We start from the raw sequence: 18,303 nt of genomic DNA, 5'->3' as shown, positions 1-18,303 counted from the left end.
TCTGTATGAATAATTTTGCAATCATAAGAATGACGAATTTGTATTTGGGTATAACTCATAACTTACCTTTTTTCCGAAATGCGGAGTGCTTGGTCTGTAATTTTTACAGGTTTTTGAGATTAAAGTAAAATTTCTGTACTGGCTCTTCCAGCATAATCTCTGTGACTCTTACAGACTGAATTTTATTCTTTTTAAAACGAAATTTAAAGAAATGGAATCATAAACATGAGTTAAAAATTCGGAATTCACTTAACTGAGGGAGTGGTATGTAGCATTATGTCATAGAAGAAGTGACACCTCATGTTTATTATTTACATTATATTGTATTATATTATTTATATGTATTAAATTTACAGGCGAGAGAAAAATGTTTTAAAAATTATTAATGATCACTTGGATTTTACTAGTATTTATATTGATGTTTTCTGAATATTAATAAGTTTTAACTATTTTTTTTAAATCTTATTTTATGTCACTTTTATTTTAGCGCATTTACGTGTTTTCACTACAGAAAAAATCTCTTACATAGCAGATACGTGGTTTCACTTACATAATACAATATTAGTTCCACTGCACATGTTTGTTATTGCACATTCATTTTGGTTTTGGAGATTTTGTGGATTTAATAAGAAAATAATTATATCCCATGGAAAGAAATTGCAGTTTATTGAAATATTAATAATTGAAACATATTATTAAGCATAATCCAAAGCTACAAATATGTCTTAAACAAATGGTACCTTAAATATGATGATGACTATTATTATTATTATTATTATTATTATTATTATTATTATTATTATTATTATTATTATTATTATTATTATTATTATTATTATTAAAATGGCACTTTATAGCACTTTGGTGCACCTACTAGTAAAACAGAACATTTGAAGACTACATGGGAAAAATGAGGTAAGTCACTTATTAAAATTTCCAGGAGAGCAATTTTAAAGTTTGAAACGCAATAACTCAAAAACTATTAATGATACATCTGTGAAATTTTAAATATATTTCCATGCATTATAATTGAAATATACTGGAAAATTTCAAGTCTTACAATTGCACCATTGTTGAGAAATAAAAATATGAGCATTGTTGTGATTTTCTGTACACGGGAAGAAAGAGATAACTACATAATAAAATCCAATATCCTTCCTGTAAATCTTGAATTATTTATTACATCTTAGCACTACAATTCAATATCCTTCAATTTTTCGTTTTTAACTATGTTCCATTTTCTATACATGAAACATTAATTGAATTATCTAATATTACCAGTGTATACACAAAATTAAGGTTTATTATGTTTCAACCTGATGTCCTTCAAACATATTAACTTATGTTTTCAGTATACACAAAAATAAGATAAGGAAAGGTTGTTACTCGTATTTTTCAACCTGAAAATGTTTATTCTTCCATTCAGTCATTTAAAATAATGTGTGTGAGGATACAGCTTTAAATGTTGCTCTATGATACTGACTATAAGTAGCTCCCCCCTCCACCCCCTCCTAAACCATATTCCAGGGTGCGCCACTGTTCAGGAAGGTTACGTTGTCTCTTTTAAATTTTGTAGGTGAAAATATGTACTATAAATATATTAAATTCTAAAAAAAATAGGTTGTAGAATGAAAACATCATTCGATAATTTGTGTTTCCATATTACATGAATACCATATTGAAACTAACTGTATATTTATAACATACAACACGGCCACATGACTATGCATACAATAATTACAAGTCTGTTTCATTGACGTTAGGATGGACAGGACTTAATGTCATTACTAAAGTCATTTCACAATTCTAGGATTAAAACCCCGCAACACTTATGTGCGTTACAAAGTTTAATTGGTACCGATAGGTGGTTCTAGTATAGCCTATTTTTTCTCACTAAAAAAAATGATACAAATGAACGTGAAATCAAAGGTTACATTCCCCATAAGTGATGCACGTAGCAGAAGACAAATAGTATTAATTAATATTCCAGGGGCCTATGTCATAAAATTGTAAAATTAAAACATTTCGCCTGTCAGGAAAAATTGTGACAATTTGTCAGATTCCTGTTTCATAAAAGTTTTGTCATGACAGGCAAAATTTTACAATTTGTCAAGACTTTTCTGACATATATAATTTTATGAAACAGGAAAGTGTCCATTAATTTAAATTTTATTTAAATTTTAGTTCCTATTTTATTTTACTTATTTATTTTTATTATTATTATTTTTTTTTTATTTTCTATATTTTTCTCTTATATTAATATTGTATTATATAATTTCTGTAACTGTAATTTTAATTTTATTTCCTATTTTATTTTATATTCTCTTATAGGCCTATTAATATTATATGTGAACTGCGACCGAACACGAGCGCTGTTCATTCGATCTCAAATTTTGTTAATACTACTGTATCTCCTTTTTTATATTGATTGCATTATTTTATTTCTATTTCTCTTGTTTGTTTGTAATTATATTCTTTATTCTGTATATTTAAATTTAAATAAATAAATACATTTGTTGACAGTTCTACATATTTGCAGAATTGACATGAAATTCTGGCACCTCATGTTTCGTATGTCAGAGGAAGTTGACAATTTATTGTTGCAGTAGTTGAGCCATATTGTAATTGAGACGGTTGAATAATGGCGTGGATTTTAAGGGAAATACTTTATTTTAAGCAAGCCATGCTCAATACTAGCAGCAGTAGCAGCAAGTAATGATTACAGGGAACCACACAGGACAAAGGTTTTTAAAGAAAGGATAACTGTAAATTACATTTTCAATGAGCCTGTATTCATGGAAAAATTTCGTATTAGTGAACATCAGCTAAAAATGTAATGAGCAAAATGGGAGATATGGTGCACAAAACAACGTCATATTTTTTGACGTGCATTTATGCTATGAACTGTTGAATTAGTTACAAAGTTTCACGATTACATAAGAGGAAGATTATTAATGAAAAGATATACTGACAAGCCATGGGCATTATTTGTAGTTTTTTGAAAATAGTCCTACAAGATTCTCTAGATTTGGCACCTACTATTATTCTAATTACTATACTCTTTTTTTGGAATAGGAATATACTGTTACTATCTGTGGAATTTCCCCAGAATATTATTCCAAAACTCATTACTGAGTGAAAGTATGCAAAGTATATTGTTTTTAAGGTATTGATATTTACTATCTTTTGCACAGATCTAATAGTAAAACATGCTGAATTTAGTTTGGGGGTAATTTCTTTAATATGATTTTTCCAATTTAACACATTATCGATTTTTAAGCCAAAAAATTTGGTTGATGTTGTTTCTAATAGGGATCTATTGTTAGTTATTGCGCTAGAAATTTGCGAGGTTGAATTTGGTCAGGATTTAAATTGAATTATGTTAGTTTTGTTACAATTTAATACTAATTTATTGACTGAGAACCAGTTATTCTCATTGTAAAAAGGCAAGGATCCTTATGACTTGGTACTTAAAATAAATGTTATGTTATAAAAAAATAGGAAATAATTTTCTCTCGATCTTACATGTTTACACATAGTTTATCTGTCATTGTCATATTTATGAAACGCTATTGACAATTCACAAATTGTGTTTGTCAAAGCAGGTAAGAATTGTCAGGAAACAAATGCTACAATATTCTAACATATTTGTAAAATTGTCATGATTGTAGGACTTGTCATCTTTATGAAACAGGGCCCAGATTATTGATCCTTGAGAGTCCTACGGTATTTCAAGTGTTAATATTGATTCAGTGATAGTCATCTTGAGAGTTATACCGCAATGCATTATGTGTGTGATCTGTGTACCACACAGTGATCTTGACATTATAGTATAGAGCTCAATGGTACCGCACTGTAGTTATACGTAGTTCATTCGTTCATTCGTAAGATGGCGGGCAATTACACGTATCATATCTTCATCTTCTAACCAACATGGTGGAAGAAAACTTATGTCGTCTGCATCAGGCTGCGTGTCATTGGTTGGACTGTTGGAAATAGATGACTCGCTCTCGGTTCATGATTGAAATAATTATTCTCAGTTCTGTAGTATAATCGTGATGAAGTCATGAAGTGAACTTTGTAGGTGTTCTATACAGAGAGAAATTATAAGTTTGTGAAAGTTAACGAGTATCTGTGAGAGCATTCTTGAAATGGAAGTATATTTTAGTGGTAAAAAATTTCAAGGTAAATGTACAATTTAGTGTAATATTCTTCTAACAGTATGACAGTTTCCTGATGAACTGGTTGATTATTGAAGAAGATGTAAGTATGAGTCATATGCGAGTTTGACATGTTGTTTAAGTGAATTGTGAATGCTTATTTAATTATGATTAACAATGTGCGGATAATGGGTACCTAACCTAGATTTTTCCTCATACTCTGCATGTGTTGTGACCCAAGAAAGTTATTTAATGATTGTCACATAGAAAACTGGACATTTTTAATGCTGCAGTTTTGCTATATAATGATAACTAAACATAGTTTATCACTCGAATTAAATTCCACATACAGTACATTGAAACCTGTCTTCGGATCGTTGATTAAACATACACACATTGAAATGATCATCGGCAAGGAGACAACGATCAACGGGGATAAATACGTATTGTTATTAATAAGGAAATTAATCAGTAAAATATATTAGGGAGGATATATATTTATTTCAGATTTGAAATTTTAAAATTAAATGTCTAATTTACCAAAATCAGTTTCCTTCCTGTAGTATTGTTTCGGGAGATGTTCCCCTTAAATCGAATGCATAAAGGTCCAGGGAACACTTTGCTAGGACTGTATCCAATAGACGGCAGATAATCATAACATATACCGAATACTGTGAGTGGAGATCGTATTGGACATTGCTTGTATGGTTATGGACCTGAACGGCAAATATTAGGTATCGTTCGTGAAAAATCAATGGGAAACTTAAAACATCCATATGAGACTACTGGTTTCCGCGCATCGCAAAAAAAAACTTGAAAGGGATCACAACAAAAATGTTTCAAGTACTGTATTTATGTGCGCTATTTTCTTTTTTTTTTTTTTAATTACGAGTGGTGTACGTAAACTGTAGCGGGGGTGAACATTAAGAGACAGTACGTAGGTAATGGATAGCGCCGTTGCCAGATGCACTCTTAAGTCTTGCCGAGTGAGCAGTATCTCTACTCATGGTAGACTACTTATTTCGACAAATATAAGTAATAAGTTAATTACACTTATTAGGAATATTGGTAATTAATTGTTTAATACTGTCTTGAATCCTGTCTATAAATTAAAAGGACAATGGATGTAATATCATGGACTATGAGGCATACTGTCATTCTTCGTATATGTGGCGTTTGTCTGTACAATATTAGGCCTATTTCGATTTTTTTTTCTTTTTTGTGGAGATTTTCAGGGGACCTTTACTGTGTTCCTTTCTTATTCTGTAAAGTAAATTTTCAGAACACTGGGTAGCGCAGCTGTTTCTTTAACTGCCCTGCTAAACGTTCATTGTCTTTAGTAAGTAAGGTAATTATTTATTTTATCGATACCGTAGTTGTTGACGTGCAAGTGTTGCATCGTTCACATAGTGCATTGTGTTTGTGACATGGCGTTGTTTTTAACATACAAGCAATTAACATAACGTGCGGCTCGCGACAGGATCTTGGCTGTCTGCCACTTCTAACCTAACCTCCAAAGAGTGAGGGGTAGTTCAACTAAGGAGGTGGAAAAATAGTGGATACGAACGATATTGCTAAAGTAAATAAATATGAAAAGTAATTTAACCATCCGTTACAATCCTCCACTCTTTACCCCTCAATTTACCGATACAGGCCTTCGATAAATTACCATTACCTTCACCGCACGACCATCAACGCTGCTACGCTAACGCAGCCAATGAGAATTTCCTCCCATGCGATCTACGAAGATTATTTTTATCCCATCATTTCATACATGGCGACACCGTAAAGCTACGTGTAAATAAAAACTAGGATTTTCATTGGACCAGAAGTGCATAACATTACACCCGTTTTTCCTTTTTTTTTTTTTTTTTTTTTTTTAATGGAACATGACATTTGCGCGGCGATTGGAAAGACAACTGATTATTACATAGCGTAGGAGACATGTTGCTATGGTAACAACGGTTGAGTTGCCAGATTTACAGTTCCCATGTGGTGAGAGCTCAATAGCTTTCTTGGTGCCATTTGTTGTGCATACATTGTCAACTATTATTACGTTTCGTGTTCATTCCATGTCTATTTTTGTGTCCTTTTACACGTTCGCGTCAATTATCAATGAATGTTTCAACTTCAGCCATCTAGCCCGGAACAACTGATCGCGTGGTCGCTCAAATTTGCAACGTAGCGTTGTAGTTCGAAGTATAACTACCAACGAGTTAGAAGAGAGTAAAGGCTCATTCACAATGAAAATTAAACATAACGTAAGCTTTAACTTAAGAATATAAACGTTACGGTAAAATCAAGAAGTCATACCATCATTCACGATGGGAACATAAACATAACCGCAAACATACTTGGTAACCATGGAAACGTAACAACGACGCGGTGAATTTCGGTAAGTCCAGAGGGCCTAATTAGTTAAATCCACTCTCCTCACCTTCACGCTGGGGCCCCCCTGAGATCTTTTAAGATTCAAAAGAGAGAGTGGTGTGCAGAAATCAACGGGAAGCTACAGCATTTACCTTTCCCAAAGAAAAACTGGATATGGAGGAGAATGGAGCGTGTGAAATGGACAGACCATAAGACACGAAGCTGTGTTGGAAAGAGTGGATGAAAACAGATTGATGCTGAAACTGATTAGAAAGAGGAAAATGGATTGACTGGGTCACTGGTTGAAAAGAAACTGCCTACTGAAGGATGCACTGGAAGGAATAGTGAACGGGAGAAGAGTTCGTGGCAGAAGAAGATATCAGATGATAGACGAGATTAAGATATATGGATGATATGATGACTAGGGACGACACGAGGTTCACTGGTACTGGTGTATAGAGTACCTGTGTTTACTAGTTGATAGGAGCAGTCCAGCGACAGCACTCGACTGTTTGCTGGTATAGATCGGCGGAACGAAAATGCAACGTTTCTACAGGTTACCACTCCCATATAATATGTATGCGCGTAGCATATGCCTTGATTAGTTACATGTTTACATAATTACTTACACATATTTACAACAACGACGAGTTAGTCAAATCACACACAAGTATTTGCAATCGAGTTACGTACATTATTCTGATGCAAACTGTAGTCCGTTACAGTATACAGTATATCAGTATGCATTTTTAAGTGTGAAAAAGTGAAATTCCTTCTGTTTTCATTAAAAATATGCTTGTACTGCGAGAAAGTTCGCTCAACATCGCACGATGTTATACATAGGTGCAGCTCAAAAAGATTAACAATAGTTGTACTGTTTACTTTTCCTAGCATTTCCGATGTCAACAAAAATTTCTTTCCTGGTTCATTGGAGGACATCACTCCTAGAACAACGTGAGCTACTTATCGTCCCACAGCATCCGATGTCTCATCTATAGATACAAATATTTTCTTACTACCTACAGCTGTTCGAATGGGTTCAGAGTTTTTCGTATACAGACGATAAATAGGTTGTACGAATTGATGTTATACTAGGCAGTTTTCTAGACGTATATTTTTCCATAAACCGCAAAAAATGTGGGTTACAGAGCTTTCGTATTGGACTATTCGCCGATACATCTTCTCGCACAAATCATTATAAAACTCAAAGTTTGTAAACCATGTAGATGAGAGAAATAATGGCAAACGTTCACTGTGCCTTTTCTTTTCACAATGCTTTTGCAAATCTTTACGAATGTTTACCTTTAGTTCTATGTTGCACACTTTACAGCATATGTTGTCGCCCTCCACACTAAAATACTCGCTTCCAAACGCAGTTGCAATTGAATTCAGTTTAGAGCTCTTGTCTGACTACATTGTATTATGTTTACACTACTGCACACAGAGTCACGATCACAACCACCTTGCCATTAAGTGACAACGGCACCAATATTGCTGTAGAAACTGAACTGTAGGTAAGCCACTGCAATGAAAAACAAGCAGGCAGCGGCATAGGTTCGAATCCTAAACAAATCAAACGTACGTACTGTACGTTCGTTCTCCGGTGCAGCACACACAGGTTGCCCTTTCCTGTCACAGTGCAGTACCTTCGAACCCATGGCCTCCGTGACGTCAATATAGGCAAGCAACAACCAACCTAAAATCCGTCCATGCTGGGACAAAGTGTCGTCCCTGATGATGAGACAGAGAGGAAGGCAGAAAATAGACTCTGGAGAATGCTGGGTTTGCAGTGAAGACCTGCTCTTGGGCAGAACGCTAGGAATGGAATACTATACTATGTAGGCCTACTGTTACGGTTCTTTACCAGTTTTCACTTTCTAAAGCGACTAAACAAAATGACGTCATGTTGCTCTTAGTAGAGGCTCTGTTGCCACATAGGCCTATATTAAATTCTAGGACCCTATTCTACAAAACTATGGTCTAATACAGTGGTTCTCAAAGTGGGGTCCGGGGACCCCCAGGAGTCATTGAAGCTCATTTTGGGGGTCCGCGAGTATTCTGGTAGGGACATTTTTTCTTTCTTGAGAAATGTTTCTGTTTCATTTATGTGGCAATAAAGTTAGCTCATTGGCCTTTGTTCTTGTTTGTACGACTATTTTTGTTCATGTCGTCAACAGTGTACGTATTACCACAGTCTAATATATAGTCACGAAGCTCAATACGTAGTAAATATGGATCCATAGATAGTTGCTAACCACTAGGACCGCTACTATTGCCTCATTACAGACAATGCGAAATAGTACCGGCACAGTCAATTGTTCCTAGCACCCTCACAACTCAAGCTTCGTGACTGTATATACTAGCCTGTGGTATTGCTGCGTTTTCATGAAGTAGTCCCATTCAAATCGATTTGAATACATTTACCATACTGAATACGATCCACCCGATCTCTGTTTTCATGCAATTTTCAATACGAATTGAATATAGAGGCTGAGGTTTCGAAAGTAGTTGGTTAACATGTCATCGACATGTTAGCACTTAGGCCTTCCTATAAACAATGTTGCATTTTCTTAATGAAAAATTAATATTCTGGCTGTTAATGAAGAATGGTAATAATGGCTTTTAGGAAAACACATAATGTGTTATACTACACGCCTTTTCAACATACAAAATTGCCCTCATTTTTTATAAAACAGCTGACACATTAAACAAATGACGATCGTTTACGCGCTTAGCGTTTTGAGATCGTTTTGAATATTATACCCGTTTTCATGGAACTCATTTTTTTCTCTCGCTTTTATTTATACTCGCTTTAACATCTTTGGTCATATCGCGAGTTAAACTTTTGTTTGAAATCCGAAGGCCTGTGTACTGTCATTGCAAGTTATCTTGAACCTTACATCCCCTAAGTCTGTCTTTGGAACTGCTCGGTACGGCGTGTACTCATCAACGTAACGGCACGGCAAGGATGCCCCTCCCTCGGGTAACGTGACTCTCTTCAAAAAACGTTGGTTCTTTTACCTTACGGCTCTCTACTGTAAAAGAACTTGGTTCAATACAGACATCATCTTCTCTCGGTACTCCGGTTTTGAGAGGAGAACATAGTTTCGTAGCAAGCTTTAATTAACCTGTAATGAGTAAGTATTTAAATATAATCGTGTGTACACTCCTCCTCTCTCATCCGGGCTGGGGACCGGCAATGAAGGAGTTACTACAGCTACTTCTGTACATTATATAGGCCTGCATGACTTACACTTTCAATTAATATGTACATATTCTTATAACAATATTTTACAGGCTTATTATTTGAATTTACATTAATTTACTATTATACACAATCCATATCCCTATCATTGCTGCCATCATCGCTTGTTCCAAAATTAATTATTTCGTCAATGGCATCATCCATTCGGAATTATCTTCTTAATCGTAGGTACTACTTTCTGAACACGGTAGAATTATTCGATTGTATCCCGAATAACATGTTGATCGAAGTCGTCCACTTCAACTTTACACAAGTCTAATTCTGGAATGAAATAATATGTTTAGTAGAACTATAAGAAAATAATAACTTACAACAGTAATTCATTATGTCGCTCTCAATACACACACTATTGTACATAACTATTATAGCAATCATTTCTAAACATTACATACCTATTCTTTCCCGCAGTAGTGTGAGAGGTTCATTCGGTCGTAATTCAATATTATTTTTAATTCTCTTCACGGAACTAATACTTTTGTCAGAGTATTTAGCCGCTCTCTCATATTCCTTAGCAAGAGGTTCCAGCAAATATTTGTTTAATTTTTCCTCCTCGCAACGCTTAATTTTATTATATTTGCGATAATTTCTCTTTCTCGGCTATGGATAACAGCGTTACTTTTTCTCCGCGGTGGTGTGATTTCACCATAATTATTACCCTGTGGTTGCTGCACCATGGTAACACTACTGGTACGCAGTGAAGGAAATAGTACTATGTTTCTTGACAAGAGATTATGCTGCGGAGCATGCGCAAACAATTCAGTTGGCTCCACCCGCGTTACGCGCTTCCTTCCCTCTGCCCCTCTGTCACCGCTCAGAAGTTTCAAGATAACTTGCAATAATAGTACTGTTGTTGGGACTGGTTCTACTGTTGTGAACTAGATGGCGACTGTAGCCTATATGTATTACTGATTTGTTATGAGTATGAGTTCGTTGATGAATGAGGACGGTGATATTCAGGGATGATGTGGCCCGAATTTCCTGGCATTTTTCTTGAGGGAAAAGCTTGAAAAACCGCAACCTGGGAATTCAACCCGATCGGGAATTGAACCTGGGCGCTCTACGTAAGAGACCAGCATGCTGACCCCTATACTACAGAGGTGGCCGGAACTCATTCCGTATTGAATACGATCCAATTCAACTTTTTAGGTGTATCGACCTTGAGACTCGGATCGTTTTGAATCCCCGTTTTCATGAAAGCGTCAATACTTTAATCGTATTCAAATCAATTTGAATACTACATGAAAACTTAGTAAGTGTAAGCCTGTAAGTAGGATATATTGTATCGCAATATCATCTCAAGTGCATTGGCCGTTGTTGGTACAACCCCATATCACATATAACAGATTATTCAGCCTTATAGGCTTTGACGGCAATAACTTTTATTAATCACTATGCTGCCATCTAGCAGTCGATTCTGATGGTTCTTTTCCACATGTTACCGTTTTTAACATGGGGATGAGCAATCTGTTACATATGTGATCAGGGGTACAACTTATAAATATTCGTTCGATTGTTTTTGACAGCCTTTGTGTGTATTATTAAAGTTATTAATAGAGTCCTGCGTTTGGTTACCTATAGCCTCCGAGCAACGCGCAGCCACTGTTGCCAATTTTGTGATTTTGTTACCAGATCTGGTGTTTTTTTAGAAGCCTTTTGGTGCCAAAAATGTCATTTAGCGTCATGTCGAAATTCTAGTGTTTTTAAAGGAACTCTTGTGATAAATATGGGGTTTTTGACGCACAAAATTAATATTTGATTTATTCTGGTTTGTTATTTATTTAATCTTAAATCTTAATTGACTGGGAAGGTTGGCATCACTTAGCTTTTCAAAATAATGTCTAATGAATTCCCTTCCCCATCGTCACAGTGATTGGATCAATACATCAACTCACAGAATAGAAATTAAGGGGTCATGAGCATGAGGAAACAGAAAATAGGAACAAACAGGGTTCATGAGACTGTGTATATTTGTTCTGTTTAATTAGCAGTTCGCTTTGTTAATTAGTTGCCGGAACTTTTACCTACGCAACGGCTTTTTTTAAATTTTACGGTACCTTATATGAGAAGTGCAGTGTGGAGTTGTGTTGTCAGTGAATTTTTGTTGTTGTTTTTTTTTAAGCTTGCTATACTTGATTTATCATTTCTAACTCTTCCATATCAAATGCCGATGTCGAATGGTGTCCACTGTAGTGAATTTGATCAAATATAAATTGAGAAATAGAATGAAAATTGAAACATTTCACGCTATTATGTGTATTAAATTCGGCCTGAAAATAGTAATCAAATCCTGCTATAGCTATAGTTTACCAGAAGATGTAGTTAAACAAATTGCTACCCTTCAGTCATATTTCGCCCGCAGCGTCAACTTCTCGAAAGGAGAATTTCTTCTTCAAAGAGGGGAGAGAAGAGAGATGCTCTAAGCCAGCCCTGGGCATAAAGGGGAAGTGAATAGAAAGGAGATACCCCCGCCCATGTCCTTTTCGCTTACTCCGCATTAGAAACAAACACACAGTCAGGCAGTGTGCATCAGTGGTGGACTTCTGGCGACCAGCGAGAGCCGAAAGCTATGATGCCTGCCTTTACTATCCGTCACTCAGCAATGCTTGCCTACCTGTGTGCTCGTATCGACCCGGAACGTGTCTCAGTCGGGGAAGGTGGATTGGAGAGTTAAGGGGTAGTCTATATCAACTTAATCGAGTTAATAACGCCCAGACCTGTTCTAAGTCCTAACATAGGGTTATAATTTCTTAATAATGAGTCGTATCTTTTGTATTTTAACACAAATGCTCCCATATGAGTAAAATTAATAAAATGCATAATTTGTGATTTTTGTACGATTACTTGATGACATTTGATTTGACGAGTTGGCAAGCGAAGCATGCGATTATGAATGTTATCAGGGCCAGGGGAGGTGTCAGAGGATGTGTCTAGTGCCGCCTCCAGATCCTCGGATGTGAACGGTGTATTGTAATACTCTGTCATCTGATTTAAAATTGAGGCTTCTTTTTTTCCGCAGCATCTTTGATTTTTAGAAATTTCGGGTCATAATTATTTGACTGCTTATCTCTGCAAACGAGCTAGCGAATATTTCGGCAATTTCTATGGGAGTGGTGGTCGTTACTTCATTGTTCAGAAGGCCCGGAATTACAGAACTACGTTTCCCCATTATTCGACGGACTTTGTCCCATACGACGTTAGCTGGGACGTTGTATACTGGCGTTATTAGGAACAGCTTATTCAATTAACGCCACCTATTTTCTGGTAACTATACGCTTATAATAATAATGTTCTTAATAATTATTATCGAGCCACAAAATGCAGTCTGTATTTTGCGCAGTTTTTATTTTCAAGTTGTGTGGAAATAAAAACAAAGTTCGTCATGCTTACTATGCGAAAGTCTTCCTGCGTATATGTCGTCATCAACTTTTGCTTTTAATACAAGCTCTTACTAACTTCAAAATCACGGATTGCAAACATTTACTGAACGCTTCGAAACGATGCGATGCTGCGAAGTGCGAAGTAAAGTCAGAAAGCTTCTGTAAGAGTGTCCACAGAAAATTCTGAAAAGAACAACAATTTTTTTTCTCTCATATTTAATATTGCCCACTTTGAATAAGAGGACTTCTTCGATGAGTGGATGAAGGAAAACAAACTAAGTCGGCATTACATACAAAGATAATGTCCATTACTATCATTAAGTAAGGAGTTCGGCAAGAAAATACATAGGGTATAAAGACAAAAGATGTCGGTGGGAACCGTGAGAAACACGTTATAAAGTATAGCTACATGATTCAAATCGTCGGCATCTGTATCGGCGCTGCGAGTAGCTAAAGCAACACGCAGAAACACTGTATGGAGTTATCCTTAGCGTATTGTTTGAAAGGATAGAAGAAATTACTCGAATGAATTACCGCAAGTAATTAATGCACGCGGTAGCATGGGAAGTCTGATAACTGTACTGTTTTTTAAATATGCTGGAGCAAGTTCTTAATTTCTTACACAAGTAGATCTACGACAAAAATCACGCATTTTACGCGTTCTATAGATTTTTTTTTTTCGTGTTGCTTCCCAACCTTGTCCACGATCACTAGCCGACCTTCAGCGGATTCCGGATGCGTATTCGAGGACACAACTCGTGAACGTTTCATAGTGTACGACAGCTATGAAGAAGCTGGGGAACAGGCGAATCGACTGTTGGTATTCTGCACGCGAAAAAGACTTGGAATAAATTGCTGCTTCAGAGTGGAACTTGGGGCCTCTGCGGTGGTAGACATGTATTTACTTAGGCCCGTGTGCGCAGTAAATCTTTGCATGAAATTGTGTTTTTTTTTTCTATAAACGGCCCCAGGGAAATTTACTTTCCTCACGACACTCGTAATTGCGTTTGAGTGGCCAAAATTTATATAAGCACTTGTTTTGATATTTTTAACATGGAGGAAGAAAAAAAATAACCTGTTTATCTGTCCCCATGAGAATGTTTGCTTGTCAGAGCCAGAGCTTTGGCTCTGTAATCTCTCCGTAATGAGTTCGAATCTGCATTGCGACATAATTATTTGATTAAATTTCAGCATATTTGTGTAGTATAATCGTATTAATTTAATGATGTTTATAATACTTAACAACTTTCTTAACATTCTATATTTTTGTCAGTTTTAAGGCAGCAAATGGATTTTGGTTTTGAGGACTAAGTTTAGTAAGTGAATTACATCTTAATACGATTTAAATTACGTCATTAAGCAGTGAAATAACGTTTAAAACTACTCTGCCCTAAGGACGACTTGTGTTTGAAATAGTTTATTATTATTATTATTATTATTATTATTATTATTATTATTATTATTACTATATTTTTGACGGAATAGAAGGGTTCATAAATCATCATGATGAAATTGCGTGCACTACAACGCGTTATCTTAGCTCACGCAGAGAGTTTGAGCTCCAATCTAGTTCACAGGTTCGAGTCACCTGCATCTGTAGTATTTTTATAAGTAAGTTAGGTAATACAAGTTCTTAAATTAAAGTCGTGCATTTTAGGCACTGACAGGAAACTAGGAGGGAAAGTATCATTTTACAACGAAACATAACTGTGGCGCAAAATAAAAACATAATCTTTTATAAGTAAAATAAAATAATTTAAAACGACGCAATGAAATCTCACAATTTTATTAGGAGTTGCATCTTTTACGTCATTGGATGACTTTCCGCAATCCCTGGTACATGGACCATATTACATTTGAAATGAAATCTGACCTTTCTGCCAGAGCAGTGCAGGCATTCTGAATTCTCATAATTAATCTGCGGTCGCAGGGGTGCATACAGTCATTTCTTTCAAGGCGTTGAGGAGAATGCGTTTTAAAGGTACGGTCGCACGTCGCTACTTTTGCTGCGCAACTTTTGTACTGCAGCTGCAAAAGTTGCGTGTCGTGTTCACACGTAAGCCAAAAGTAGCGCCCTGCACGCTACTTTTCGTGCTGCGCAACCCTAGTGCTGCAAAAGTTGCAACTGGAGTTTGCGAGTCTGTTCACACACAAGGCGCTACTTTTGCAGCCGCAGTCATGCTGCAGGTTTCCATCTCCTTGTTGACTTCTCAATATACATTTTGTGGTTATGTACACATTATTAATAAACTCATGCGAAAGCTTACTTATCTATTATTTGCTATTCTGTCCTAACTAGTATTCAGAAATTGGCATTATTTTTACTATAAAGCTTTTAAAAACGCCTATATACTTAAATGATAACCAACAGCATATTCACGTAATCAATGTTTGCAACCCTCCTGTTTGAAACTACGCTACAGAAAATTAAAAAAGTGAATTATATCGTCAGCAGATATGCTCAGTCTGTGTTGTGCATTTAATAACAGTTACAAATAATTTATTTTCATCACATCTAACATTAAAATACATCCAAACAATAAAAGTATCATTGGCACATTTGGGTGGCAACACTGGTCACAACCGCAGCAAAAGTTTCAACAAAACCGATATCAAAATTGCTGCTGCTGCAACCCTGAGAACCCTGTTCACACGTCGCTACTTTTAAGCTGCGCGCAGCATGGAAAAGTAGCGGGCAGCAGGTTCGGCAGCCGCTACTTTTCGGGTTGCACCGTTGTTCACACGTCGCAGTACGAGAGTTGCGCAGTTTTTTGTACTGCATCGCTGCAAAAGTAGCGACGTGTGACCGTACCTTAATGTACACAGACAACAGGAACTGTCCTGTCTTTGAAGGGATTTTACCAATGTAGTTTAGTTCTAGAGTTTGTGTTCATGGTATTCCATACAACAAAAATTGGTATAAATTTGGAAACGATAAATCACAGTGAATGAAAAGTTACACGATAAAGAACCTTTTGCAGTTAGAATTGTACTTCAGTCTTCTAAATAAGTCCACGGGTCTAAACACTAGACCACTAACGGGGTTGCAAAGATCATCTGAGTGACGAATATTCAATTAACTCCCTATTATCGATTTTTTTCTTTAAAACGACGAAGTGAACTGCGCTTTGATTTTGACCCGAACAAAGCTCGGCTATTTTTTCTTGGTATGGCTGTACTGGAAACAATAGTACAATCCCACTAACTCTGCCAGCACGTGCGATGTGCAATTTTGAGCTAGCCACAATAAATAGCATACCTGCTGCTATTCCAGCACCTGCACTGCGGCATACCTTTTCCGCTTGAGCCAATCCGTGTATAGGCACTAGACTTGTGCCCGCAGAAGGCTTGCATGCGACAATGACACCGACGATAGCCGTGTAAAAATCGAGATACACATGCTTTTGGGATTGACGTTCTGCATTTACTGATTTCGCTCGAGCGTGAGAAAGCGATCGTGTATAGTCCCGACGCTCTTATTTCCGGCAGCAAATCAAGTTGCAGATCTGCTACATTTAAACGTGTGCATTTTGTCATTCGGTGCTGATGACGTTATGCACTTCCTAAGGTTCGATAAATACTTAATATAATCGCCCGCCATTTTGGTTCTTTCGTTGACGTTCGCAGAAAGCAAACGAGGACGTTATTTGGCGCTCAAATATTTGCTCAATTACAGTGTGTTTGATTTATTATCATAGGAGCTACGACATCATAATATCTAACGGTGCGGCAAATAGATTCGTCGTCTGGTAGCTCGGCAACGAAAGAACAAAAATGGCGAACGATACTACATACCTAGATTGTATAGTGAGGAGGGGTCACACTGGAAATAACAGCGACGCGACTATAATCGGCTTACCGCTAGATTCTGCGAGTGTATATACGAGACTTAGAGTGAAACATGCTTGAGAACACACTGCTGACAGTTGTTCCAGTAAACACGGGTGGGAAAACTACACACATTGTGAAAGCTAATCTTTTAAGCCAAAAATACAAATAAAGCAAGCAATTAAATCTCAAAAGTGATGTGTGGGAAACATTTGTCACAGAAGGAACAACATTTAACTTGGTTGACCTCAGTTGTTATTCTTGTATTTCTTTTCAAACGAAAAACACAATTTAACATAATATTTATTCTTGTATTATTTGTACTTTTGAGCAAATGACATAATTAATATTTTCGTGTATATATACATCTTGATTACACAATTTTTAACACTTCGGAATATGTATTATATAATATCTTTCGCGTATTAAAAATTACAGTACCTGGTTAACTAGTTTCAGCCTGTTATGTACAGGGACGACATTTTGTCCCACCGTGGACGGATTTTAGGTTGGTTGTTACTTGCTATATTGACGTCACGGAGGCCTGGCTTCGAGGGTACTGCACTGTGACAGGAAAGGGCAACCTGTGTGTGCTGCACCGGAGAACGAACGTACAGTACGTACGTTTGATTTGTTTAGGATTCGAACCTATGCCGCTGCCTGCTTGTTTTTCATTGCAGTGGCTTACCTACAGTTCAGTTTCTACAGCACTACTGGTGCCGTTGTCACTTAATGGCAAGGTGGTTGTGATCGTGACTCTGTGTGCAGTAGTGTAAACATAATACAATGTAGTCAGACAAGAGCTCTAAACTGAATTCAATTGCAACTGCGTTTGGAAGCGAGTATTTTAGTGTGGAGGGCGACAACATATGCTGTAAAGTGTGCAACATAGAACTAAAGGTAAACGTTCGTAAAGATTTGCAAACGCATTGTGAAGTGGAAGAGCATAGTGAACGTTTGCCATTATTTCTCTCATCTACATGGTTTACAAACTTTGAGTTTTATAATGATTTGTGCGAGATGATGTATCGGCGAATAGTCCAATACGCAAGCTCAGTAATCCACATTTTCAGCGGTTTATGGAAAAATACACGTCTAGAAAACTGCCTAGTATAACATCAATTCGTACAACCTATTTATCGTCTGTATACGAAAAACTCTGAACCCATTCGAACAGCTGTAGGTAGTAAGAAAATATTTGTATCTATAGATGAGACATCGGATGCTGTGGCTCACGTTGTTCTAGGAGTGATGTCCTCCAATGAACCAGGAAAGAAATTTTTGTTGACATCGGAAATGCTAG

The 18,303-nt window shown here is 36.4% G+C and overlaps 1 protein-coding gene across 2 annotated transcripts in view; it reads left to right on the top strand.

Moving 5' to 3' along the window:
* The first annotated feature begins 3,800 nt into the window (after positions 1 to 3,800).
* The window catches only part of LOC138708192 (uncharacterized), a 54,592-nt gene continuing 40,089 nt past the window's right edge, over positions 3,801 to 18,303 (top strand). Inside the window, exon 1 of one of the 2 annotated variants that reach the window (XM_069838477.1) lies at positions 3,801 to 4,185. The gene's annotated coding sequence lies outside the window, so the exon portion shown is untranslated. Of the gene's footprint in view, positions 4,264 to 18,303 lie in introns of both variants that reach the window. The other variant, XM_069838478.1, reaches the window with a different exon arrangement.

Source organism: Periplaneta americana, chromosome 10, assembly GCF_040183065.1.
Source record: "Periplaneta americana isolate PAMFEO1 chromosome 10, P.americana_PAMFEO1_priV1, whole genome shotgun sequence".
NCBI classification, from domain to species: domain Eukaryota; kingdom Metazoa; phylum Arthropoda; class Insecta; order Blattodea; family Blattidae; genus Periplaneta; species Periplaneta americana.
Note: the sequence above shows the minus strand (reverse complement) of the source record. Positions and strands in the feature narration are given on the sequence as shown.